The sequence below is a fragment of the Camelus ferus genome, chromosome 29 (genome assembly GCF_009834535.1).
Source record: "Camelus ferus isolate YT-003-E chromosome 29, BCGSAC_Cfer_1.0, whole genome shotgun sequence".
Classification (NCBI taxonomy): Eukaryota; Metazoa; Chordata; class Mammalia; order Artiodactyla; family Camelidae; genus Camelus; species Camelus ferus.
Genome location: NC_045724.1, coordinates 14,130,765 through 14,158,378, shown reverse-complemented (window position 1 = coordinate 14,158,378; position 27,614 = coordinate 14,130,765). Strand labels below are relative to the sequence as shown.

The window sequence follows — 27,614 nt, the reverse complement described above, 5'->3', positions numbered from 1 at the left end:
TCTAGCTATCTAGGGCCATTATCCTGTCCTTTATTATTCACCATTGTGAGTGGCTGCAGAGGCCAAGCTGAAGGCCCGTCTTCACTGTGGGGTGTTGGCAGCAGCTGCTGATGACTTGATGGCTTCAGCATTCTTTGTTTACTGATATGGCTTGCAGTATTTTTTGTTCACAGAGGCCTACCTGAAGGGGCCAATTCAGGTTTTATGGGACCTGAAGCTTAGACAATTTGGGGGCCCTCTTTAGGAAAAAGAAAAACAAATTGCAAATATAAAATCAGGTACCAAAAAAAAGTTGCTTAGAATGAAAAAAATCACAATAAAACACTTGCTAATTTTACAAATATGTGATCATGTGAACCCATTGCTAGGGCCCTACACAGAGGCATCCCTGACCCTTAGCTGCCACTGAAGTCCCTCAATCAGGTGTCAAACTACCTTGCAGGCTTCTCTGCCCTTACCGTGACCATCCTGCATCCCAGCCACAGGCCCTCCCTTGGCTGGACCCTAGCAGTGGGTTTAGTAGGGCTTTTGGGACTGTGGCAGCAAGCTTGGCCTGCCGGATGATCAAATGGAAGTGTCAGAGTTAATGCCTTTGGTTGGAAGCGGCCATTAGCACTGATAGACAGAGTTGGTGGCCATTGGCTGTCAAGTAGGATCACACGGAGACATCTTCTTGGTGGTTCTTAGGGTGTGGTCCTACAGCACTTGGGAACCTGTTAGAAATGCACACTCTCAGATCCCACCCTACACCTACAGAATCAGAAACTCTAGGTGGTGGGGCTCAGCAACTGGTGTTTTGTGTTTTAACCACCCCTCTCACAGAGCCTGATGCACAATCAAGTTTGAGAACCATTCTACCTCACCGTTTCCCAGAGTTCCCTGTGGCCTGGAGTCCCCATTGTCTACAATGGTAACCAATAACACCCCCCCCCCCTTTTTTGTCTCCTTCCTTTGCTTGTCTCATTTCCTTGTTCTTCAGCTGGGGCTTCCTAGATCATCTCCAATAAACTACCTGCACTTGAACCCTGGTCTGTCTGCTTCTAGAGGAACATCTGTTCAGGGGAGAACAGGAGGAGGTGTCATTGCCCAGTGAGGCGGAGGGTGGTGGCTGGCACCCACTGGAGGCTGAATGCTCTGCTCAATGCTTTGCTTTCATTGTCTCAGTCCACACCCCACCCCTACATGAGGAAATTGGAGTTTGGAGGATTTAAGTGGCTTTGAAGCCGTGGCTTTGAAGCCAAGGATTTGAACCCAAATCTGCTTGAGTCCCAAGGGTGAGCTCCTTACCTGCAAGGGCAGAGGCCCAGCCCACATTATGTGTGCCTGTCACTGCTGCTCTCCTCCGGGCAGGCACGAATTCAGTTTTGTTGTGAGACAGGTTACACTCTGTGCCCTTTGAACACAGCCAGCGCATCCACTGTGGGACGTGCCAGCCTGAAATGGTGGGTGCATGGGCGTCACAGAGGGCACAGCAAGAGGGGTCCCTTCGCTCCCAGTGCAAAGGTCCTTTTATTCCAGCACCCTCAAGGCTGGTCCCTATGCCCTCCAGCCCACAGCTGTGCCTTTAATCCAGAGCTGGAGTCTTTCTATCACAGATACTGGAAATCTGGCCAGCTCTGCAGCTGAGGGTGCTGCTTGGTGGAGGGGTGTGGGTGGCGGAGGGGGAGGGGTGTGTGCAGACCCTGAACTCTGCTTCCTTTGTTAGAGGCCCTAGGTCGCTTGGTTCTGCTTCAGGAAACTAGTTTTCCCTCCCTTGTCACCCACACCTCTAGGCTTATACCCTTCTCGTTCTCTGGGCCCATAGCACCTGAGGCTCCCAGCTGTCTTTCTTGTTAGGGTTTAGGGTTAATATCTCCCCACTCCCCTTTCTTGTGATCCAGGAATGATGGCTGTGTTAACAAATCGGGGGTAGATGGGGGACACTGACAAGAGTGGTTCTGCTGTTGACTTCGGGCAAGTCTTTTTTTAACCCCTCAGAGCCTTGTTTTTCTCATCTGTAAAGTGAGGAGCCCTACTCCCCTCTCCCGAAGGTGTTCTAATGATGCTCACAGCAAGGTACACACATGACACAGGCATGAGCAGGAATGGGTGATTCTGCAACTAGGGCCTCCTGTTCCCTCCATCACAACAACGAGGGACCTGGGGGCTGCTCTTGGGTTCTCTAGTAAAGACCCTGGTCTGCCAGAAAGGTGCTGGTGATGCCCAAAATGTAAAGCTCTCTGCAGGACACTGCCAGCCCTCCCTTCAGGGTAGGAAGAGACAGAAAGAATTACTTTGGCAATCATTCATGTAAGGATGCCCCAATGCCTCACCCTGCCAAAAACTGACCCCTGACTCCCCAGCTGAACTCAAGTCCCTCTACAATAATTTCTCATCATATATTTGCTTTTCCTTCCTGGCAATTATCATGAGTTGTAATTATTTATCTGCCTGTGTGTTTTTTTAAACCCCCTTTTTAATGGAAAATTGCAAACAGTTAGAAAAGGAAACAGAAGAGTACATGGCCTTTGTGTACCCATCACCCAGCTCAACAACTGCCAGCTCAGGGACAATCTTTTTTTCACCTCTACCCACACTCACTCCCTCCTCCTTGTATTAATTTGAGGCACCATATCATCTGTAAATATTGTGGTATGTATCTCTGAATGATTAGGGCTCTTTTATAAAATATAACCATAATGGGGTTATTATGGTTATTATACTTAAAAAGATGAACAATAATTCCTTGCTATGTGACTATTGTTAAATGTCTGTATCCCTCCACCATGCTAGGGGCTTCATGAGAGCTTTCTCTCTTTTCTTGGCTGTATTCACAGTGCCTGAGACCTAGCAGATGTTGGCAAGTGTTTGTTGGATGGATGGACGGATGGAGGGATGGAGGAATGGGAGACAGGCAAAGAATGCTGGGGACCCACCTGCCCTCCTTTTTGTGGATGCTGCCCGGTTCCTTCAGGACTGTGGCGTGATTGCTGCCTTGGAGGCCCACCATCACATATCCTCTCTGACAGGAGCAGCACCGCCGAGCTGGAGCCAGAGCTGTAAACCTCTCTCAGTTTCTTTCACTCTCGACTTGCCTTCGGCTTACTCGGGCAGCAAGTCCCTAATCCTCTCCTCATGGCTGCAGCCCGCTCCCCCCACGCAGCTAATTCCACCTTCCGACTTAATCATCATCCTTAGCGCTTTTAATAAGGGGCTTTGCATCTTCAGAGTCTCGCTCAGGCATTAGCTGATTACTGTAATCTGTCCGACTCCCAAGGTGCCAGCTAGGATGGCAGGGGAAGCACCGGGGCTTCCCTTATCCTCTCAGAGCCTCGGTTTCTTCATCTGTAAAATTGGGTGAATGGACCTAACTGGCATCAGTATAGGGATTAAGTCAAATGAAGTACATTAAGTGCCTGTCCCCTGACACGTAAGAAGCAGTCAGTAATGATGACCATTTCCCACTAAAACTCAAGGGATAACTCTCACTGGAGAGCCAAACAGATCTGGATTTGAATCCAGATTCCCCTGCTTAAAGGGAAAATTTCCGAGCCTCAATTTTCTCATCCTTAAAATGGAGGTGACGATGCCTATCTCTCAGAGTTTGCTAAAAGGATTAAAGGACATGATATGTGTCTGAGATGCACTGGGCTGAGTGCTGGATGCCTAGTAAATGCTAAATAAGTGCTGGTGGCTATTGCTCTTTCCAGAAGGAAACTGGGGTGCCCTCAGGAAGGTGCCGATTAGGTCTTTTCTCCTCTGTTCCTTCATGGTGTATAGTCTAGGGAAGCCTATTGCACTCCGCATTGTATCCCTGGCCCTTTGCCTGGCTGTGTGTCCAATAAGTGAATAAGTGAATGGAGCTGGTGACGTGGGTCTGGGAATAACGCATCTGAACAGGACTGGATATTAGAGGACTTTCAAGATCTTTATCGCACAACCAGAGAAAGTAAGCAGGTCAGGGATTATGTCTTACATGTTACAGATGAGGAAATCGAGGTAAACACATTAAACTTGTAAGGTTAACAGCTGGAGCTACTCCCATGCCAGTTTGAACGAGCCAAGAAGAGTATGCCTTGCATTGGCCTCCAGAAGAGCTGGGCCCCTGTCACAGCTGGAGTTATAGGTCTTCCTGAGATTTTCTAAAGCTGCAGGGTTTCTGCGTGCTCTGCCTTCTTCCTCCTACTGTGCCTGGTGTGGGGCTGTATCCCAGTGCACTTGTTTTGTTTTGCTTTGTCTTTTTCTGCTTATCTTCATTAGGTAAGTTGTTTCCCTCTTTTTTTTTTCTTTTTTAAAAAATCGAGGTATAATTGACATACAAATGCACTTGTTTTTAATTACTGACAATTTCAGCTTCAGAGCTGCCATGAACAGCCACTGAGGTTGTACACTGTGCAGCTCCAGGGGGACAAATGTCATTCATCATGGTCACATTGACTCACCAAGAGTTAAGTCCCACTGTGAAGTGGGAGGTGACCTTAGGAGGAGGTGGGGGGGGGGCCTCCCCATGCACTGGCTGAACTTGGGTCAGGAACACTGCTCCAGGAACTAGGGCTCCTGGGCACTCCTGATCTGTGCTGGTGGGCAGGGTCCACATTTAGAGTGGACTCATCTAGAGGCTGACCTCCGTTAGGGAGAAGGGTAGTAGAGCCCTAGGAACTGAACCCTAGCTTTAAAACTTGAGGTAGTTAAGGAAAGGGAAGCAGCTTTGAACCAGGTACTTTATATACTATATTACATGTATAAGTAGTAATTTAATTTTGATAATAAAGCTCTTTGAATAGGCATCATCCACCCCTTTTACAGATAACTTAACTGGGCACATGGAAGTTAATTAACGTGCCCAAAGCATCACACAGCAAGGAAGTGGCAGAGTTGAGATTCAAACTCAGGCCTGCCTGACTGCGGGACCTGCTGTGTTATCTCTGGTTGTAACCTGTGTTTTAAAAGGAAGGTAGCTGACGTCTAGAGAGGGGCAGTGACCTACCCAGGGTCACACAGCCAGCTAGTGGCTGAGCAGATACTGAACCCAAAAGTCTAGACTCTCAGTCCCAAAATAAACCCATGAGGGTGCCTGGCCCATTAATTAATATTTGTGACAGAAACAAGTCTAGAGAGAGACCTAAGATGGCTGGGGACAAGAGAGCTGGGGGACAGGAGAGCTGAGGGATGGGCATATGTTGAGCAGAGGGTGAAGGACAGGCACCAACCCTCCGCATTTTTGGCCTGGGTCTCGGAGAGGAGACCGGTATTTCCTCCATTGCCAGGCTGGAGGTGGAGCCTGTAGGGTGAGAGGTGCTGTGCAGCACTCGACCTCTAGGTGGCGCCCATACTGCAGATCTGGACTCCCGTGGGCCGCAGGGCCAGAGGGAATTGGTCTGTCCCTGGGGACTGGTCTGTCCAGAGCTTTCAGGATGCCCCTGGACAACAACTCCTGTCTTCTGCCCCAGGTCACTTCTGCCCCGGCTTTGGCAGCGAAGGGGTGGCAGGGCTGGGACTGGGAGCTCATGTCTCAACCTGGTCTTCCCTTGCAAGCCCTCTGCAGGGCCCTGGGTAAAAACCTCCAAAGGGAATTGGGGATCATCCTGATACTCCCATATGCTCGAACTTCAGCAGTTTGCTCCACCTCTTTGAGCCTCACTTTCCTTATCTATAGAGTGGAAATGGGTTTTATTGTCAGGATATTGAGAGGATCAGATGGAACATTTTATAAAATGTCTGGCCCAGTGCAGGTGTTCAACAGATGGGAGCTATTAGGACTGTTCTGCGGACAGTGGCTGCCTGTTGTTACTTCTGCCTGACTGCTATTTCTCCTTTGTCTTTCCCACTTTGCAGTGCCAGTCCATCACACCACACCTTACTCATCACCATCAACCTCTTACCCAGCCCCTGTGGACCTGGTACCTCCTTGGAGACAAAGTAGAATGGTGATTAAGCACAAGGCTCTGGGGTTTCCCTATCTGGGTTCAAATCCTTGACTTCCTGTGTGGCCTTGGTCAAGTTCCTTAGCTTCTGTGCTGCAGATTCTTGATGGTTACCCACTAAACATTCCAGCCTTCCTGGTAATTAGGTTGGAACCACATGACAAACTATTTCCGACCAGAGAAATGGGAGCAGGAGAGATGTATGTGTCCCTCTAGGAAAGGCAGTTAAGAGCCTGTGGACCTCCTCCATCCCTTTCTTGCCCTGTCACAGTGGCCTCTGTGTGGCCACAGGGGTATGTGTGTTTCAGATAGTATAGCTCTAAGATGGAAGTGCCCTGAGTTCCCAAGTCACCCTCAGAGGAAAGCCATCCCACCAGCATTGCACTATGTGTGAGCGAAAAGTAAACTTTTACTGCCCGTGAGATTTCAGAGTTTGTTTATACTGCACCATAACCCAGTTTAACTTCAGTAATACAGCCTTTCTTTGCCTCAGTTTTCTCATCAGTGAAATGGGGACAATAATAGTGCCATTCTCAGAGTCATTGTGAGGATTAAGTGAGATTGTGGGTACAACACACTTAAGATGTAAAATCTCAGTTTTTATTACTTCTTAGGAAGGTGTAGAAAAGCACAGAATGACTTTAGACTCAGAGCAGGAGGAATCCTGGGAGGACCTTGAACTTGCTCCTCATGGTTAGATCAGGAGACAGAGACTCAAAGGGAGAAATGCCTTGTTCAAGGTCATTCAGGCAAAGAATGGCAGAGTCAAGGCTGAATCCTGGGTCTTCTGACCTCTGTCTAGAGCTCATTCAGATCCATCTCAGTCCGTGCTCTCTGTCTGGGAGCTTATGATTTGACTGGAAACAAGACAGACAGAAGACAAAAAGACTACTGAAGATTCTAGGCTCTGTGCAGGTGGGGGAGTTATCCAGACAGTAAGAATCCTGAGGGTCAGAGGAGGACCTGGGGGTCTGGGAGGTGGGCAGGGAAGGCTTCTGGGAGGTGATGGGACCTGAAGAATGGGTTTCAGCAGAGAGCAAGGAGGACAATGGGCAGTGGCAGGATAGAGGACAGTGTCAGCCTAGGCTGGGGGATGGGAGGGTCTAAAGAGCAGAGTGGCCCATAGAACAGATGAGTCAAGGCAAAGTCTGTTTAACCAGTCCTCGCCGCTTCCCCATTATAAAGAGCACTGCACTAAGCATCCTTGTACCTACCTCTGTGTATCTGCGTATTCTGAGATAGAGGCTTCGTGGGGAAGAGAGGTTGGGGTGAGGCCCAAAGGTATGTTGGGTCCGCTTCTTAGGGTGAGAGATATGGGACTTTGAATGCCACATGGATGCCTCCTTCCCCTTAATTCTTCAGGTCAGAATCTCCAGTTTCAGTCATCCACCCATCACATTCACCAATTTTGGCATTTCCATGTGTCATCTCTACTGTTACTGACTCAATTTAAATGTTAATCCCTTGATATTAAATTCTTCAATTTATTTAAAAAAAACTCTTGGTCATCACCATAGATGAACAAAAGCAGTACTAATCGCAATAAATGAAAGATAACTAGCAAAGTAAATACAATGATAACAAATAATACGATACAAACAGACAAAGTTGCCTGCCAGACGCCGAGAGAAGGCCTGATCCCTTCTGGTTCAAGGAAGAGGGATTATTAAGTGTTACAAACATAATCGAACAAACTGAGACTTTCTTCTTTGCATGTTTATGTAAACTACAACAGAATGGAAACTGGAATAACTTTCTCACCCTGTGATTCAAAGAGATTACCAGAAGAAGGCTTGCACTGAGCAGGAAATGACTCGCAGGCTACACCAAATGGGGGCCCCTGTCCTCTGAAGACATGAAAACGAGACCAAGCTCTTTTCAAGGGTAGTTTGACGGCAGTAGGGCCCAGAGGTGGGAGGCTGGTCCGGCTGATCACGGGTTGCCTCTCTATTTACTGGACATTGGGTTTTCTGGTGTGCATGTGACTAATGGGGCCAGGGTCGGGGCTCAGAGCCTAAAGACAGCAGCTCTGGCTTATTGGCCCCAGTCCAGGCTGTGGACACGCTTCTGGGCATTACCTTCTCTCTGCAGCATGGTCTGCAGCTTGGGCTGGCTCTGTGGGCATCACACAGGGCCTCACATTTGGAAGGGCCCAACCCCCAGTTTCAAGCTCCGTCCTCACCATATTTCCCTAGAATGCACCCTAGCAGATTAACAAGAGGGAGCCCCTCTGTGTACCCATGTGGAAAGAGCTCCAGGATATATTTTAAGAGAAAAAAATTATTAAGTTATAGAACAGTATGTGAAACATGACTATTTATAAACAACAAATAACTCTTTAAATTATACACACACATATGCAACTTTATTCTTCAATTTTCCCCCTCGATTGGCTGGTTATATCCATCCATTTACAATTCTTCTAGGGTTAGCCTGGAGATAGAGCAGGCATCTTTAATTTATTAACGTTCACCACGCATCACATTTTCACCCATTTCCCGGACAATGCAAGGGCCTTAGAACATTCGAACTCCATTTACCCTCTTCCTGACTCATGTGCTATTGTGTTGTGTATTTTAATTTTCTCTCTATATTTTAAACATTAGTTGTATTGTTTTATACAACCAAGATTCATTTGTATTTATCCATATTATTTCCCTTTCTATCACTCTTCTTTCCTTCCTGAATATCCAAGCTTCCATCTGGGACCACTTGCCTTCTGCCTAAAGCATCCCCTTTATATTTATTTTTCTATTTGAATCATTCATACAAAATTCAAAAGAATCGAAGTGTTCTATGATAGATGTCTCTCTCTCCTACCCCTGCCCCCAGCCTGAAACTATATATTTCCATGTGTACATAGAACATCACTTGGAAGGATACACACCAAATTGAGAACAGTGGTTTGTCTAGGTGGTCTGAAATGTCTGCAATGAAATTCAGGGCCCAGGACAGGCAGCCAGGAGTCCGAGGCTTTTCTGACTGACAGCCTCTCCCTGTGTCCCCCAGTGCACACAGCCCGCTCTATGTTATCTGAGTTCTCTTAAGCCCTGTGAACCAGGAGGGGCAAGGTACCCTATTCCCACGACAGCTAACGACCATGGCTCCTGGGTACCATTTTATATTCATCTGCTCATTCAGTCCTCACAACAACTCTACTAGCATTGTCACCATTTTACAGGTAAGCAAACTGAGGCCAGGAGAATTTAAATAAACTGCCCAAGAGGCAGAGCCAGGATTTGGACTAAACCTAAACAGCCCAACTCCAGATCCCAAACTATTACTAACTCCATTTTACAGATGAGGAAACTGAGGCCCTGAAAGGTAGAGCCATATGCTCAAATTCACACAGTCAGTAGTGACAGAGCAAGAACGCACACCTGTGACTTTTGGAGTCAGTATTCATACCCCTCCCCGCAAGACCAGTGGTTTTCTTCCTCCTCTGCACACTAGAATCACCCAGGGAGCTCTCAAAAACTGCCATGTGCCGATGTCAGCCCAGACCAATCAAATCTGAATCTCTGATACTATTTTTACACCCCTAGTTCCCCTCCCCAGAGCTTCTAAAGTGTAGCCAGGGTAGAGAACCACTTCCCGGGCCCATGGGTAGGCAGGGCTTGGGATCTGATTGCCTGGGTTTAGCGTAATTCAGACTTTGTCCCCAGTGACCTTGGGCAAGCTCCTTTTACATATCTGTGCTGCCTCGGTTTCCTCATCTGTCAGATTGGATCATTAGTGTCATCCTCATGTGAGGACTGAATGAGATCATTCATGCAAAGCACTTGGAACAGTGTCTGGCACAAAATCTGTTTTAAATTAATGCTATTATTATTATTATCATTACTCTCTGTGTAGCTTTGTAGAGAGCCTGACCCTCTCCCCTCAGGTTCTCCATCTGTGAAGACACCTTGAAGTGTGTGTGGATTGTACGGGCTTGAAAGTTGTCTTCCAGCTCAGATGTGCTCCTGTCAGTGTTAGCTGGCTGGGTCTCAAGCCTTCGTAGCTGCCCCCACTCTTTTAGAAGCCCAGCCCTGCCCATTTTGTGCGGAGGCTGCAGCCAGCACGTGCTTGGAGAACCAGGGACGTGCTTCTGTGGGCTGAGTCCAGCCTCTGATTACGGTGTTGATGCCACTCACAGCCAGGACCTGCTGGGCTGCGCAGAGAGAAATTGCCCATGGTCGGGGGTGGGGGGGACAGCTGGCGAGGCTCCATATGCCCCCAGAGAAAGACAGAGGGCCCTGGATGCAGGGCCCCTTCCAGAGGCAGGACTGGGGACCATGGCAGAATAGGGGGCCCCAAGCCCACTTTCTACCAGTGCCCAGAGCACATGGTGCCAGTCCTTGCCACCAAGTGCCATTCTGCACCAATGCATAATTCATGCCCCATGTGCCAATCTGTGCCAGCTTTAATTAGCTCCTAACTTTTTGTCATTCATTTTGCTGTGAATACCTTATAAATAAATGATGGGAGAGGGAAACAGGGAGCGGAGCAGGAACGTGAGGGAAGGAGCCTGGCTCCTCAGCCACTTGGGGAAGGGTTAAGCTTCCACAGAGGGGCCCTGGGGGAAGCCATGTCCTTGGGTTTCCCAAGAGGCTCTTGACTCTGCAGATGGGTGGCCCCAACCCACCTTGTTCGCCTTCCAGTGTTGCTCGTTTGTTCGCAAGCTGCGTCGAGCCACCACAGCTGTGCCAGGCTCCGAGGGCCCACAAACTAAACTCAGGAGCACACATGCTTGGTTTATAGTGGCAGGCACTGCCCCGGGAGAGGGTGAGTGGGCCGGGACGTAGACAGGAAGCAACAAACAACTCTGCACCAGCTCAGGGATGGGAAACAAGGAGGAGGAGGAAACGATGCTTCCGTGTGAGGTGGGAAAGAGAGGCTGTTAAGGAGGACACCCAGAGGAGAGGCGTTTATGTGCTTTAAAAATAATAATCGACCCTCATGGGGAGGAGAGACTTGTGTGTGTTGTTTTGTTTTCACAGTTTATAAAGCACTTGAGTGTGTATTTCAACAACCTTGGGAGGTGTTCCAGGAAGCTGGGGGCTCTTGTGCCCATTTACAGCCGAGGAAACTGAGGCTCAGACAAGTTGGGTCCACTGCATTCTAGTCTACTGAGCCTGGCATTACACCACACTGCCCCGCTCCCATTCCTGGGGAGAGAGCAGGGGTGGAAAGCTGCCCTGGGGGGATGTGGGGCGGAAGGGGAAGCTAATCCAATCCCAGGTGGTTTAATAGGCTGGGCAGATTTCAAACAGCCGACATGGATTCCCTCCCTTCTCCCCTTCCTCCACCTCCTTTCTTCCTTTTCTCCCTCACTGAGAGCGCCAGTGGGCCATCGGATTATTTGGTGTTTTAGGGATACAAAGACAGTGCAGAGGAAGTGTACATTCCTCCAAAATGCCAGGCCAGGGCCACTGTGGGGCAATGCGTTCTCTTCCCCTCCATCCTTTAGCTCAGCTTGCATCCCCTGCTTACTGTACATCTTCACCTCCAAGCCCATCTGCCCTCTACCTCCAGCATCACTTGCTGAGTGACCCCCAGGCCCCAGTGTGGCATATCAGGCCCTTCATGGTCCAGCCCTTGGCTCCTCTCCTGAGACTCCTCTCTCACCGCTGCCTAGCACACCTTGGTTAGCCCTACTGCCCCACTCCCTGAAGTCTCCAAACTGTGTGATGCCCCTGTGACTTTGCACACACGCGCCCCCCCCCCCACCTCAGAGGCCCTTGCTGGCCTTATCTGGCCAGGTGCACTCATCTTTCAAGGCTCTGCTTAAGTGGTCCCTCCTGTCGGAAGTCTTCCTAGCCTCCTTGGTTAGGGTGGACCGCACCCTTCTTGGGGTCCCTCTGTCACAGCTGAACCTGGTCCTGGCCTCAAGAATGGCATCATCTTATGCCTTCCAACTATTTGTTTCTGTATCTGTCACTCCACTACTTCTGGACTGTAGCTTCTCTGAGGACCAGAATGATATCATATACTTCTCTGTGTTCTCATCACCCAGCCCAGAGCCTGGCACACTATGGACCCTCCAGGAAAGCTCGCTAGATGAATGAACAAAGACATGGTCCCTGCCTTTGAGTATCCTAAAGTAGATGTGTCTGAGCTAAAGGTGAATATGAACCCACTGCAGAGATGTGGCCACTTCTAGAAATACCTGGACAAGGTCTTTCTAATATGGAAGGAGCCAGTTATCAATTCTTTCTCTTCCTTCCTTTCTATCAATTCTTTCTCTTCCTTCCTTTCTTCCTCGCCTCCTTCCTTCTTTCCTTCCTTTCCATCTTTCTTCTTTCTTAAATTTTGGGAAAATGGTGGATGTACTCTGGCAATGCTTACCCTATGTGGTACTGTGATCCCCTACAACTGACAGGAGAATCCTCATATGGTCCATAGCAGGCAGGGTTCTTATGGTTGCCAGCAACAAAAATGAACTCTAGCTACTTGAAGCAGAAAATGCATTTACTAATTAGATAAGGCAAGGGAGTGCTTGCTCCTTCTGCTGGAGGATAGGCCCAGAAAACAGAGAGGAACCAAAGAAGGCAGGTAGCCAAGAATGCAGCTGAGAATGTAGCCTAGGTCAGGCCTTAAGTGCTGTTGGTCAGGGTTTGGTACTTTCCATAATTTTTAAACTATTCTAAACTGTTTCCAAACTTTGTTATTCTCCTTAAGATCTAAAGTTAAGACTGGAGCTTCTGATTGGCTGGCCTGGGCCATGCACTGTGCCCTGTGACCAGGAGGCAGGATGATGGAAGACCTTCTCTTTTAGTTGTAACAGTTAAAGCAGAACCTGATCCTGTCCATTCCTTTCTCAGTAGCAGAGGGGTTTGCATGATGCTGGGATGTGAGCAGGTAGCATCTCTATGGTTCTTTATGGTTTCCAAGGGCTTTCATACTGCCACAGGAGGAAGGCGGGTCAGGCGCCATGATTTCAATTACAGAAGTGGAAAGCAAAGCTCAGAGAGGCTAAGAGACTTGTCCAAAGCCACATAAAGTGGTAAGAAGTGCTCCAAAAGGTTTGGGGGAGGGGCAGAGGTTTTCTAAGAAAAGGGAGGCGAGGAGAATTCCGAGTTCTTGGTAGACAATCCTGAAATGGTTTGAGGGATGGAAGCCCCAGCCAGGGAGAAAATCTAGAATTCAGAGGATTAATCCCCTGGAGATGAGGAGGTGCTCGTTCAGAGGGCAGAGGCCTAGTTCTATTTTCCCAGCTCGGAGTCTTCTGCAAACACCACCATCCTACCTGTGGCTGCTTCATGTGCAGAACAGCAGAACTGCTGCGTACCTCCAAGATCAAAAAAATCCCACAGCTCCCGTGGGGAGAGTCCACATGCATGCCCCCAGACTTCTGCTTATGCTGTTCCCTCCACCTGGAATGCCCCTCTGCTTTTGCTGCCTATGGAACTCCTGATCATCACAGCAAAACTCAGCTCTGAGGTTCCCTTGTTCAGGCAACCTTTCTGGTCTCAATTTTCTTGAGAATCCAACACACAACTGTCCTTGGGCTACCTCTATGCTTTGCCACACTTACCTTGCCAGATTATACTTGATTTATATGTCTGCCTCCCTCTTGAACTGGGAGTGATTCAAAGACAGGGCTGCATATTATTCACGTCTGGGTCCGCAGTGTGCAGTGCTGGCTTGTTTCCCTCAGATCCTTTCCCTGCAATCTTCTGCTGTGCTTTGAATCACAGCTGGGCTGACCCTGCCCCTGCTGGGGGAAGGCCAGAGGGCTGGGGGAAGGGAGATGTCAGAGTGTCTCTTTTTCACACTTAAACTTAAATGTCTTGCAGGTTTTGCAGAACATGGATTCTCTGTTGCAACTCCTTAGTTCTGCAGTTGTACTGTGAAAGGAGCCATAACCAGATGGGCATGTGTGTGTGTGTTCCACTAAAACTTTCTTTACAAACATGTGGGAAAAGATGGATTTGACCTGAAAGCTGCAGTTTGCTGTTCCTAGTTGAGAAGTTTCTGGCACATAGGTGATGATAAATAAACGTTTTTAATTGAAGAAATCTGCTCTTATCTTCTGTTACCACCCAATCAATTCTCCATTTTTTCAACTACAGATCAGATCATGACACTCCCACCCCTCAACCTCCATCCTAATCATCTGCTTTAAAGTCTCCACTTGTAGGGTAGAGATTAAATCCTGATTAAGGCCAACATGCCCTGCACAGTCTGGCCCCTGTTCCCACTGTGGCTTTATGCTCACTGTCCTCCCCACCCTTCCACTGTTCCAGCCTCTCTGACCTTCTTTCACTTCTTTACATTTGCCAATTCCTCCCCACCACAGGACCTTTGCACATGCTGTTTCTCCTGCCTAAATCCACTCTCTCTTTCCATTGCTCATCCTTCAGATCTCAGCTCAGTGCTACTTCCTCCAAGAAGTCGTCTCTGATCCCCTAGGCCAGATGCCATTAAAACACTCTTCTTCTTAGTGCTGATTCTGACTGTAATTTCACCTGTTTATGTGTTTCATTGACTATCTGTTTTCCCCATTAGAAGAGCTTCACAAGGCCACAAGGACCAAGCCTTTTTTTTTTTTTCCCCATCACATCCTGGGAACCTGTTTCCATTAGCTAGCACACAGTAGCAACAGTGAATGAATGATAAAGAACAGGAGTTTGGAATCAGGCAGATTCTAGGTTCAGTATCTGACTCCACCACATGGGCAATTCACTCACCTCCCTAAAGCCCATTTTCTTACTGTAAAACCAGGAGAATGACAGGACCTACCAGAAAGGCTATGTTGAGGATAGAATGAGTTGAGGCCAAAAGTCTCAGCCCAGAGCCCGGCTCCCAGCAGCTATTGTCAATATGCTGACGGCAACAGTGACAGGTCGACATCCTGTCATATGACAGATGGTTAAAAGCATTCAGAATGTTTAGCCTGGGGAAGTAAAGATCAAGGTCAGGGAATGACCCTCTCCAACTACGCAAATACGGACGACTCCTGAATCCAGCTGTCTGGGAAAAGTCATGAAGTCTCCATCCCTACAGATGTGCAAAAAGAAGCTGGGAGAGCATCACTCAGGTGTGCAGCAGAAGGGTCTCCTGCATGGGTGAGGGTACTCACCCTCAGATGTCAGGTGACATCAAGAGTCTCTCCCAATCCAGGGTCCCTCGTTTGTAAGCACTTGGCATTTTTGAGCTCGACTGATGGAGAGGGCGCAGATGGGCGTGCATGAGTGGGGTGGGCAAAGGCAGCTATAAGCCAAGCGCAGCTTAAGTGGCCCCAAGGACTAGAGGGATGGAGCCCCGCTAGGCGCTCAACGACTCTGGGAGCAGAGAGGGGGCGCTTAAAGCCAACAGATGGCGCAGGCTCACCTAGGCGGTGCGCCCGATAGCTCCTTCTGGCTTCCCCGGAGCGTTTCCCTTTTGGCCGGAGGCGCGGGGCGGTTGGGAGGCGTGCCGGGCCACCACTCCTTTGTGTCCCCCTCTCCGGGACAGCGGGCGGCCCTGCGGGGCAAGTCTCCAGCACGCACCTGGGACCGCTTCCTTGGGTTTCCTCCTTGCCCCTTTGAGGGATTCGTCGAGTTGCCACAGCAGTCGGTGCCATGACATCGGCAGAGGGCAGCTTCGCCAGCACTGAAATATTCATGCCCTGAGCTCTTGGCCGGGCTTCGCGTCGCTCCCGGGGGTCCGAGCAGGGCCAGGGGTGGGGGGTGCCGGGATCCTGGCAGCCCACGTTGGAGGGAGGGTAGGCGGCGGGGCGCGGCTGGGTGGGCGGGGGCTGGACGAGGCGGGAGGTGAGGGAGGGAGCGTCAGGAGGCGGGGTCTGGGTGGTGGGGGCCGAGCAGGGCGGAGGAAGCGAGGGAAAGTTGATCGCGGACTTGAGCCGCGGCGGCGGCTCGGGAGACAGGGTCGCAGGCTGGGGTTTGCGGGCGCGATGCTCGGCGAGAAGATGCGTCCGACGGCGGCCGGGCGCTGAGCCGGGCGGGGCGGAGCAACCCGGCCCCGGGCATGGAGCGCGGGGGTGCCGAGCCTTGGGACGATTGGGGCGCGCCTCGTCCGAGCCCGCGGCGCTCCTGAAGTTGCGGCCGGCAAGCGGCCAGCGGCGTGTGGACGGCCCAAGGGGACCCCGGAGCGGCCGGCGCGCAGTGGATGAGCCTTCGCGCGGGCAGAGAGACGCGGCAGTGGCCAGCACCTGAGCAGGCGGCCTGCGGGGGCCGATCCGGCGGAAAGCAGAGCCCAAGGCGCGGCGCGGCGCCGCTCCGCACACTCACACGGTACCAAGAGCTGCGTACTGCCGTTTCCCTCCCCGCTTCCCTCGCCTTTTCCCGCGCCGTTCACCTGCCACACGGTGGGAAAGTTGGAGCCTTGGGGTCGCGACCGCAGCCGCTGAACCACTTGTTCCCGGCGCGGCCATCGCCCGCGTCGGGCGTCCGGGGCCTCCTTCCACTCCGGCCCCTGGCCGGCATATTGCGTCCCGCTCTGAGCCCAGGGCCGGACACGCGGCAACTTTGATTCCCGGGAACTCGAATTCCCTCCGTGTTGGCCTTCGGAGGAAAGGCACTCTACTCCCCACCCTGGTTCCTAGACCCGCGAACATTCGGGCGCTTTGCTCTCTGCGCCTCAGAGAGGGTCTGGGTCTGTGGTGGGGAGAATTTCGGAGGCAAAGAGGGCATTGGGTTCCAATACCGTCTCCTTCTGCGCTCTGGGTCCCCATTTGGATAGTGGAGATAGGGTGGGACGTACCTCCACTGCGGGGTAAGTATTGGCACTGGAGGGACCTGAAGTCACGTAGCTCTCCCCTCCTTTCATCACCTCTCTGTGCCCGCGAGAGACCCCAGCGGACTCCTGCAACCTTCCCAATTTGGTCTGACTGTGGGAAGACGCGCCTCTCGCGGAGTACGGAGCCTTGTGCGGCTCGCGCTTCGCCTCCCCAGTTCCCGGGCAGGCCCGCCACGGGCGGTGCTGATTTTGCCTGGGGGCCTGAGCTCGGGAGCGCAGCCCCTCGTCTCCCTTGCAGGTCAGCCCGGGACGCGTGCAGAGCCCGCGCGTTCCAAGGTGGTGGTGGCACCAGACCGGCGGGCACTCAGTGCCTTGCTTCCTAGAGCCACTGTCTCCGTGTTTCGGGCGGAGATCCTGGGCCCTCGCCGCCGGATACCGCCCCACTGCCACCCCAGCTTCCAGCCCACAATCTTTGTGTCATCAGTGGCCCAGTGGGGGGCAAATTAGCCTTTCTGAGGCAGTAGCACACTCCACCCTTCCTAGTAATTCAGAAAGCAGAGCCTGCCTCTTTTTCATACTTTGCCCTCTCAGACTGGAGGGGGCATTGACCCTTACTTTTGAGCCATTTAGCAAGTATCTCCACCCCAATTTGGATTTTGAAATAAGCTGGAGAGGCAGAGGAGGAGGAGAGAGAGAGAGAGAGAGAGAGAGAGAGAGAGAAAGTGCATTGGGTGGAATCAGACCATTGCAAAGGGGAGAATTAGGCTTTGTGGGATGGAGTGGGCTTGAAGAGCCTGGCTGGGGCCAGGTGAGAGGTAATGATGAGTCAGCCCATGGTGGGGGAGAGCTGGCTTGAAGTTAATATCTGGTTCATGGTGCAGGGGTAGGCACACTGCGGTCAGCTCCTTTGGAGGTGGTCGGTACCTATGAGGATGGGGACCAGATGTCACTCTGCTGAGGACAGTCTGGAAGGAAGCCCGTTAGCTGGGGGAACTGGGATGCTTGGTGCTGGCAGAGGGAGAGTACCCTGTGGGCTGGAAAGGTGGCACTACAGAAGTGACTGATGTGAACCGGAAGGCTCTGCTCTGGGTAGTGGAGAGCTGTGATAGTGTGGGAGGCCCAGAGCTGACATCCTGGCCTTGTCTGTGCTGGGCCCCTGTATACATTGTCTGTCCCCACCTTCCTGACCCTGAAACAGCTGGGCTTCTCACATCTGCTTACCAGAGGGCTTGATTTGAGGGTTATGATGGGGAATGGTCTGGTTGCCTCCCAGATAGCTCCTCCACCTAACAAGTGACCTTACCTGCAGCTTCACCATTTGAGGTTCATTTCTTTGAGTTTAATATTTTAAAGGGCACCTTTCTGAAGTCCTAATTTAAAATGCACATTCTTCTGGAAGGTGAAGGTCTAGTGGAGCCTTGTTACTCTGAATGTGTCCTGTGGACATGTAGCATCAGCCTCACCTGGGAGCTTGTTAGGAAGCAGACTCTTGCACCCCACCCCTGACCTCTTGAATCAGAATTTGTATTTGACAAGATCCTTGAGTGATTTGTTTGCTCAGTTAAGTTTGAGGAGCCCTGATCCACAGTGCCTTCTCAGGAATGGGCATTTCACAGCCCCTTGGTGCAAAAAGCCTGTCGAAAAGGGCAGTGGATAAGAATGTAGGTTTGAGAATGAGACTGGAACTTCTTTTCCTGGACAGTTACGGTGGGGTTGGATTAACAGCCCCCACTGGCCCCTTGGGGCTATCCCCTGCTAATGCCAAGAGGGTGTCTGTGTTTTGGGTATCTTTAGACAGATTCAAGTGGCAGCTAAGCTCTCTGTGCAATTAAAACATTGCCATGTGTGCTGCATATGGGGCAGTGGAAAGTGTGTAGAGGGGCAGGGTTTCTGAAGTTGGATAAGCTGCTCTGCCTCTAAGAGGGCGGGGCTGGGTAGATGCTGTCCCTTAAGGAAAAGGAATTAAGTAACTGTCCTCCACTTCATCTCTCCCTCCTGAATGGGTAGAATGACCCATTGATCACATCTCTCAGGGGCCACAGGACTTATGCAGAGGGAGCTGTAGAAATGCTAATCTGGGATAGCCTGCAGAGGGGAGGTTACGGGCCAGGCTTCATCACTCTTAACCCCCAGCCCCCACATCAGCCTAGGCTGGACATCCCCTTTCTGCCACCCTGGTCCCATGGGAGTTCCCTGGCCCCAAGACACAAGGATGATGCCAAGGCACGGTGTTAAGTCACCCCCCTGGTCCTCTAGAGGAATAATGGTCACCCTGAAGCCGTCAAGGCTGGCCTGAGAGTGGGGATGTGAAGGACTTTAGAGGAATTTGGATCAGAGGCTTAGTGGGGCCAACAGTATAACAGGTGAAAGGTCATGGCATGACTCATGCTCCCCAGCGCTGCCAAAAGAGGACTGTCCTTCTTCTATGCTGGCCTCTTTGCCAGGGTGCAGAGAGGCAAGGGAGAGCTGTGGGAGGATGTGAATCAGCATGGCCATGGGCCTGACAGGCAGTGATGCTCTTGTAAAAGATTCCTTCATCAATGTGTTCAAAAACAACTAAAGCAATGCAAGTCCTACTATTTTCAGATTTAAAAAAATTCATTGTTTTAAAATTGTAAAGATGTTTTTTAAAAATTAATTTAATTGGCTTCAAAGTCAATTATAGTGTTGTTCTTTTAAAAAAATTCATTTTAAAAAATGTTGAGCCTTGATTTGAGTTTTTCTTAGTCCCCCGGGAATCCTGTTTGTCCTTTAACAGGTGAGCAAGGTCATTCATAAGATGGACCCTGCTGGATGTGTTATTTCAGGATGGAGAATTTTGTCTCCAGTAGAAGAGAAATGGGGATGGGAGCAGGTTCTTCTGTGCTCCAGCCTCCTGGCCTGTGGGTGATACTGATGCCGCTCAGGAGTCTCCATCAGTCAGGCCTTCACTGACTCCTGGGGTGGGTGGGTGGGGTGGTTGCCTCTTCAGCCTGTACCTCTGTTCTTCCATTGTGCTTTTCATTATATTGCAGGGGTCTGGCCCCTCACTACACGGTGAACTCCTTCAGCAGAAGGAGCTTGTATCCTCAGGGACTGGTGCTTAGTAACTGTTCATTGATCAAATGGCTATTACATTGGCATTTGGTGTGTCTGTAACCAGTTTTAACTCTTCATGTTGGTTACCTTCAAGACTGGGCAGCTCATGCCCATCTTGCTGTATTCTGGGCTCTGGGCATATGCCCTTGGAGTAGACTTCTCAAACTCACATGCCTAGAAGGGGCTAGGAAGCTGACCAAAGGGTAGGTAGTGCCAAATGTCAGGCAATAGGGCGTGGTGGGGATTGCAGAGAATAGAAGAGCACAGGCCCCAAATAAAAGGCACAATTGTAGGCAAAATCCACCTATATGACAGAAATCAGAATAATGATTACTCCAGAGTGTAATGACTGAGACTCAAGGGGTGCTTCTGGAGTGCTGGAAATTTCCATATCTTGATCTGAGTATCTCCAACAGTGGTGAGTGATCATTTGTGCAGAAGAGTCAATTCGGAAAGATTAAAGCATTTATGGAGATAAATAGAACCATATTTATTTTGGTTCAATATGAAAATAGCTTTATTGAATACCATCAGGCAGAAAATGCGTATTCTTACCAACTTTATTGACTAGAAGGCTGTCAGTGAGAAACTTGGTATATTTAAGAAGTAGCCACATAGAGATAGCTTTCTAGTCTTTCACTGTGAAATTTAATCTGCTTCTGTCCTGGGGAGTGGGACTGGCTGCTGCCACGGCTCCTTACTGGGTGTGTATTTGGGTCTTGGCGGTTGTGCTCTTGGGGCTGCGTCTCACCTTGGCAGAGGAAGCTGGCGTGGCTCAGCGTTTTGCTCGAGGAAGGGGACTATCAGACATCCATCCTCAGCCTCAGGGGCCTCAGGCGGTGACACCGAGAGTGACACAGCAGGCTCAAGCTTAATGTTCGTATTTTTTACGCCTCCTTTGCGTAGTCTAAAACCTCATGCAAGAGCTAGTCATTATGACGGTAAACCTGTTCCCCTTCATGATTTTTAAGAGGCAGGTCAGAGGCAGACAGCTGGGGTTGAACGCTCCTGAGCCCTGAAGCCTTGCTCTGGCCTGTAACCTTGCCCAGGCCTTAGTTTTCTCAGTGGTTAAAATGGGAATAATTTCCAATTACATTGTAGGATTGCTATCAGTATTAACAAGAGGAAACCCGTACAGAAAGCCTTTTGTGTGGAGCCCGGCACACGGTTCCCATGCAGAGTGTAGTAGCTTTGATGATTATCCTTTCAGATTCAGTCATGTGTTAGGGACGTTGTATTCTAGCAAAGAGGTGAAACCTCACCTTATTTTGAGAGCTGGACAATCCATAAGTTCATAAACTGAATTCTGCCTGAAGATGATGTATGTATGTGTGTGGTTGTGGTTTTTCATTTTGCAACATTAAAAAAAAAAGCATTTTTGTAACAAAAAATATTCTAGATTTCTGGCAGCTCTGGCTAGAACTGGCAGTGGGGGGTCTGTGTTCCCACTGGCGGTGTTTGGTTGGGGCTGAGTTGCAGCGCCCCTTTTGTTTATTTGTATTTTTATTTAAACAATTCTTTGACTGAGGATTACATACATACAATAAGGTAAACAGGTATTAAATGAAAGTGATGCATTTTTGCATATATGTGCACGTGTGTAACCCCAGCTGGATCAGATGCATTGCTGGGGCCTTGGCAGGCTCCCTCAGGCTCCCTCCCACTCCAGAAGTAACCACTCTTCTGACTTGCTCTGACTTCTCTCACTTGTGTGAGTTTTGCCCGAAGTCCTCCTTTTAGATTCAGATGAGCTTAAAGCATTTGAGTCTCGCAGTCCCCACCACCATTGTAGTGCTTTACTCATTTGCACTGCATGCTGGCCCCTTTAGCGGTTTGAGTTTGTGACATCTACTCCAAGGGCTGGAAGGGTCCTTAGAGACTAGCTACATCTACCATGTTACAAGTGCGGAAACTGAGGCTCACGGTCAGGGGGAGCGGGCTTGTTCTAGGGCCTCTTCCGCAGTAAGGTGGTCCTGGATGGTAGTCAGTCAAGGGCAGAGCCCAGCTCCTTGCACCCCAGCATGAGGTGTGTCCAGGGGGCCAGGCAGACCCTCATCTCTTGGACCCCAGCCACCCAGGTTCTGACCCTGCAATCACTGTCACCCAGAGCCTCTTGCAGGCTGATCAGCCTAAGAGGGAGGGAGCCTTTCCTGGTGATGCAGCTTCCCCAAGGCAGGCTGTTAGCTGCACTGCCTTCCTTTTTAAAGGCCATGCTCCATTTGGAGAGGACCCGCAATGCCATTTGTGACAAGGATCCTGTGTACCACCTTGATTGTGTCTGTTTCTGAAAGAAGGCTGTAATTTGAGAGCCAGTGAAATCAAGGGAGGGAAGTAGAGGAGAGAGCAAGAGAAAGAGGGAGGGGAGGGAGAGAAAACAAAAGGGATGGCTGGGACCATGTCTGGATTTTCATTTGTGTCACCTGTCCTGTCCCCAAGAAATGCTGGCTTTTCCTGGCTTCCCTGAGGCTGGGTGTCAGGGTGGGCTGGGGCCCTGAAGAGGCTCCCTTTAGCTTTGCCCCTCTTTTCTTCTGTTCTTTGCCTACAGGGTTAAGAGCCTTGTCATCCTGCCCCCTGCTCACCCAGGGCTCATTCTTCAGCCCTCTGCATCCCTTCTCTGGCTTTGATCTGCCCTGCCCTGGGAGGAGGCTGATCTTGACCTTTTCTCCTGGGGCACAGAGAGCTGATATTATCTCCAGGGAACCAGTGGTGACAGAACTCTAAGCTAGGCCTCTCTGCCCCTTCTATGGAGGCCTGAGGCTTTGTCTTAGAGGGCGAGGGATGGGCAGACGGTCACCGGAGAACCAGCATATCCTGGCCTGTGGGGCGGGAAGTCCTTCCAAATCCATCCTCCTTTGTGTTTTAGGGTCCCACATCCACTGCTGGGGAGGCCTTTCAATCAGCCATTCAGTTAACCAATACTGAGCATCACCTGTGTACCAGTCTCTATCTAGTAGCTGGGATTCATGCGGAGTGTCTACAGCAGTGCCATCCAGTAGAAATACAACGTAGGCCACAAATGTGAGTCACATACGTAGTTTTAAATTTTCCAGTAGCCACTTTAATAAAGTTGAAAAGAAATAGGTGAAATTATTTTTGGTAATCCAGTTTATTTCATCCAGTATATCCAAAATATTATCATTTCAACTTGTAATCAATATAACAAATGATTAATGAGATATTTTACATTTTTTTTCTTTAAAATTAAGTCTTTGGAATTTGGTGTGTGATTTGCATTTACAGCACATCTCAGTTTGGACCCAGCACTTTTGAAGTGCCCAAGGGCCCATGTGGCCACATGTGGCAGGTGTCTACTGTATTGAACTGTGGAGACAGATAATAAATACATACTCAAGACAATTACAGATGATCTTGGGTGCTACAGAGAAAACAGGGGAGTAGTTGAAATGCTAAATGCAGAAGATGGGGTGGTTGGGGAGGCCTCTTGGAGGATGGGAAGATGTGGTCCATCTCCATGGACCTAAGCCCTGGCAGGGCTGGGGAGGGCATGTGTCCACAGGTCCCCTAGTACCCCACAACACAGCACAGACACCATGCTTACTGAGCATGGGATGAAATGTCCCTTCTCCAGAGAAGACCCAATTGGAGGGGGCCCAGACGGATAACAGTATTTTAGAAAAATATCTTATCTCTGAGGTGTGCATGCATGTGTGTGTGTATATTTCCCCCATCTTCTCTGCACACTTTCTGTGAGAAAGATAAAGATTAAGTTCATCTTCCCATTGCTTTTTACACTTGGGAGTTTTCCAAGCAAGGAGGAAGTTGGCTTGGAAAGCTGAGGAAGTTGTGGCAACATGGAGCATTTGGGGTCATATCCTCTGGGGGAGAGGGTCTGACCTGTCCCAAGTAGAGGGGCTTGGATGCCAAAGGGTCTTTGGGTGCTCAGCAGACCTGCCTGGAAGCCCATTTTTTTCCTCCTGGACTTGGGACTTAGAGGAAGCACCCGTGGGCAGAGTGCTCTGAGGCTGGGTAAAGGCAGACCTTCCTTGCTTTCTGGACTTCACCTGTGACTGACCTGGGCCAGAGTGAACATTCAGGTGCCCACAGCGTCCAGTCTGTTTGGGCAGCTGATGTAAGAGTGAGGATGGCTGGGCAGGTGCTGTGACAAACCACACATGCTTGCCCCATATGAAGGGGACACCAGTGCTGCTGTTCTTGAGTGTGGTTGTTAAGCAGGCATGCAGGACAAGGGTGGCTGGACACTTTGCCTTTTCAAAATTCTCTGGAAATCCAGATTTTTTAAAGATGCAAAATTTTATTTTAAATATTAGAAACCAATGCAAATATTTAACAATACTATGAGGCTATTCATTCATCAAATATTTATTGAGCCCCTACTGTGTGCCAAGCACTGTTCTAGGCCCCTAGGGTCTGTCAGTGGCTCCTGCCCTTGTGTAATGTATACTATAGGGAAGAGCCAGCCCTCAGCCAGCTTCTTGTGGCCCATGCATGACCAATTTACGTATGACCTTTGTCATAGACTTAGAGTGTTAGGGCTGACAGTAATAATGGGGATCATTTATTAAGCACTCACTGTGTGCCAGGCTCTGGGCTTGGCACTTCATATGAAATCCCTCACTCAGTCCTGACAACAACTCGATGAGGCAGAGACTTCTGTTCCTTGTATTTTCCAGATGAGAAATCAGGCACAGAGAGGTTCAGCAGTTTACCCAGAGTCACATAGCTAGCAGATGGTGGGGTGGAATTGGAGCCAAGGCAGCCTGACTCCTTAGTCCTCACTCTTTTCTTCTCCCTATGCTGTACTTGGAGAAGGCCAGAGCCAACCTCCTGACTAGAGAGATGGAAACTGAGACCAGAAAGGACAAGTGACCCTCCTTGAGTCTGCACAGAGACAGTGACAGAGCTGGACTTTCAATGCAGGCCTGTCAGTGTGTTTATTGCTGTGTGGGCTTCACCTGTGATTGACCCTGGCTGGGGTTGGACATTCAGGTGCCTACAACACCCAGGGCTTTAAGAATGGGGCTGGGCAGTTACCTAACATCCATGGGAGTAAATGAGGGGGACATCCCACCAGCTTAGAAGCTGCACATCAGCTATACTGATCTGGTTACCTTATCTGGGAAGGCCATGCACTTCAGTGATCTCTGCACTTGCCTGTAACTGGAGACCCCAGACTGACCCTAGCTCTAACTCCTGTAAAATCAGGGGGTCGAATGCAGTGACTCGTGTAATTTAACCCCTGCCCTATACCTTCCCCCAGCTATTGGCCAGGCTGGCTGGTGAGCTGCACTCAGTGTTTCTGGTCAAGCATTAATCCTAAACCGACCTCAGCCTGGATGCTGGGTCCCAGCCTGAGTGACCTCACTGGAGGACCACCGATTCGTCTTGTAGTTTCTGCCTATGTGTATGCATGGTAACCTAACTGTGAGGCAGGAGAATATGTATGAATGCTGAAGTCTGCAGTGACAGTCCTTGGGTTGACTTGAGTGCTTTCCTCCTCTGAACCACAGTTTTCTCACCTGTAAAGTAGGGGAAAGACCCTTCTAGCCAATCCACTTGGTTTGGCGAGGAGGGGGCTTTCATGAGGTATGTGAAAGTGCTCGGCAAAATGAATTGTGATATATAGAAGTCACAGTAAATAAATAAATATTTATGAGTCATCACTATGTATAATGACTTGAACTATGCAGGGTTTATAAGATGTATACAGATAGATATTTAAATAACAAGAACATCTCTAAACCCAACAGCCATGTCTTTGATTGGCTTGGTGGCTTATGTCCACTCTAGCAACTTGATACCCATGTTTGGGGGAAAGTCCAAGTCAACAAATATTATCAAGTGACTCCTGTTTGCAGGACACTGTGCAAGGCACACTAGGGTACAGAAATAGACAAGTCCATGAGCTCTCACACCTCGTCAGAGTACCATTTTTGTACCAGTCAATTTAGTGTGTGTGAATGAGACAGAGACAGAGAAAACCCTGTAGTCCCCTTTAGGAATTTCAGCATCTCGTGCCTGACTCAGCTAAAGATTTTCCTTCTTTGCTCTTCATCACTGAACCTAAAACTCTCTTCCTCACCTAAGTGCCATATGTGACAGCTAGAGGCTGAGTTAGCCCAGGGATGGCTGCATCTTAGGAAGGAGACAGGAAGGGCGTGGGGTGTAAAGAGTAGGGGTTGCCGCAGGCTAGACCTGCCGGGCTGGCTGACCTGCTAAGCCGAGCTTGAGGGCTGTTGGAAACTGGAGCTCAGGCCGGAATAGGGGAGCCCATGAATAATACAGCGGGAGGGAGGCTGTTAACTAGGTGACCTCGTTGCACCTGCGTGTTTCACAGCTTCCTGGGGAGCTGCCTTGGAGGGCCCGGGGGTCAGGCGAAGGCAGAGGGGATGGGAAAGGCCAGGTGGAGACATGGCCCCTTCATTTTCCTTCCCACTGTCCGGCTCAGAAGTTCTTCCTACTAACAGCTCCGCCTCCTTCTGGCTTTGACCCACGTGGCCTTGGACGTGTGGGCGTGCACGCATGCGTGCGTGTGTGTGCGTACTGATACGCAGGTGTGCTGGAGCCTGTCTCTGGATGTTTCTGAGCAAAAGCTGAAAGTAAGGCTGGGCCTTTTCCCCTGCCCTGCTCTCAGGCCTGATTTCCAGGTCTGTGCTGAAACAGGCATTCGGCCTGCCCCAGTCTCTGGTGCCCATACTCTGTGTCACCTTTCCGAAGATGGTCCCCTCTCTGGGCAACTTCTGGCCGTGTGGAGAATGCAGACTCCCAGACAGGACTCTTTTGTGTCCCAAGGTTTTGGCCTCTGACAAAAGGAGCACCGTTTGGTGTAAGTGGGAGTCAGGTAACCCTGAATTTCTCTTCTAATGCCGTGAGGTCTGTCATTTTAAGTGTTTGTCCCTGGAGCCCGGTTACAGCCACCCAGACCTGGCACAAAGGAGCCTCCCATATCTCCCAGTGAAGCAGAGAAAGTCTCTGGGCAGAGGTGGAGTCCTCTTTGGGATGGAGCAGAGGGAGATGAGCTTAAACTGCAGCAGGAGAGCATAAAGGCAGACCCAAGGAGCAACGGGTTGTATAATGTGTCGGGTGAAGGGTGGAGGGCGGTGAAATGCTGCCGTCTGTTCCTGGAGGAGGCTGGCCTTACCTGGCTTTACCTTTCTGGGAGCTGTTTCCAGACCTCTGGCTTGGGGGTAGGAGGCAGAGGACCCCTGGCCAGTACCTGGAACAGGAATAGGGGCCCTGGCCTCCACCTCCTTTGTCCTGAGTGCCATCAGCAGGGGCCTGACCCCTGTGGAGGTCCCAGGCCCTCCTCCCCAGGACTGGGAAGGGACTTCCCCTGAAAGCCACGCTCTGGCCTCGGTCTGCCTCCTCAGGCTTAGGAGCTTAGGCCCAACAGCCCAGACCTGCCTGCTGTTCTCTAGTCTTGGAACTGGGCTGTTAAGAAGCTGTACACCTCCATACACACACACCTGCTCAGAAACATAGACACGTTTGTCTGCCTGGAAGGGATGAGAAACACCTCCTCTTTTGTTCCTGGTCTGAGTGCGTATAGCCAGGGCTACAGGCACCAGGTCTCATCTGTGTGCCCACTGCCTAAGCAGGGGGTGTTTCTCTGAGCCAAACCATCCAGGTTCAAATCCTAGCTCTTCCAATAATTAGCTGTTTGACTTTAGGCACTTTAATTAATCATTCTGTTCTTTAGTTTTCTCATCTAGAAAATCAGGGTAATAACAGTACCCACCTCAAAGGGTTATTGGGAGGATTAAATGAGTTATTGCTTGTAAAAGGCTTGGGAAAGTGCCTGCCGTATAGTAAATGCTCAACAAATGTGGCTCTTAGTTATTATTATGCTACTATTACTCTCAGCTCCTGCATTCTGGAGGCTCACAGACTTGCAGGCTGCCTGGGAGGTGCCAGGAATAACTATTATACCTGGGAGAAAGGCTATGTAGGTTCAAAGGAGGTGGAAGGGGAGTAAGGTGAGCAGTCTTG

General features: G+C 50.1%; 1 protein-coding gene and 1 long non-coding RNA gene across 2 annotated transcripts in view; both read left to right on the top strand.

The window, feature by feature from the left end:
* LOC116660507 lies at positions 1-13,884 on the top strand. Its single transcript, XR_004316060.1, has 3 exons — positions 1-910; positions 2,817-5,906; positions 13,685-13,884. It is a non-coding gene; the product is annotated as an uncharacterized LOC116660507 (long non-coding RNA).
* A 1,847-nt stretch (positions 13,885-15,731) lies between these two features.
* LOC116660435 (cadherin-23-like) overlaps positions 15,732-27,614 on the top strand; it is a 169,188-nt gene continuing 157,305 nt past the window's right edge. Inside the window, exon 1 of the mRNA XM_032469913.1 lies at positions 15,732-16,123. The gene's annotated coding sequence lies outside the window, so the exon portion shown is untranslated. The remainder of the gene's footprint in view (positions 16,124-27,614) is intronic.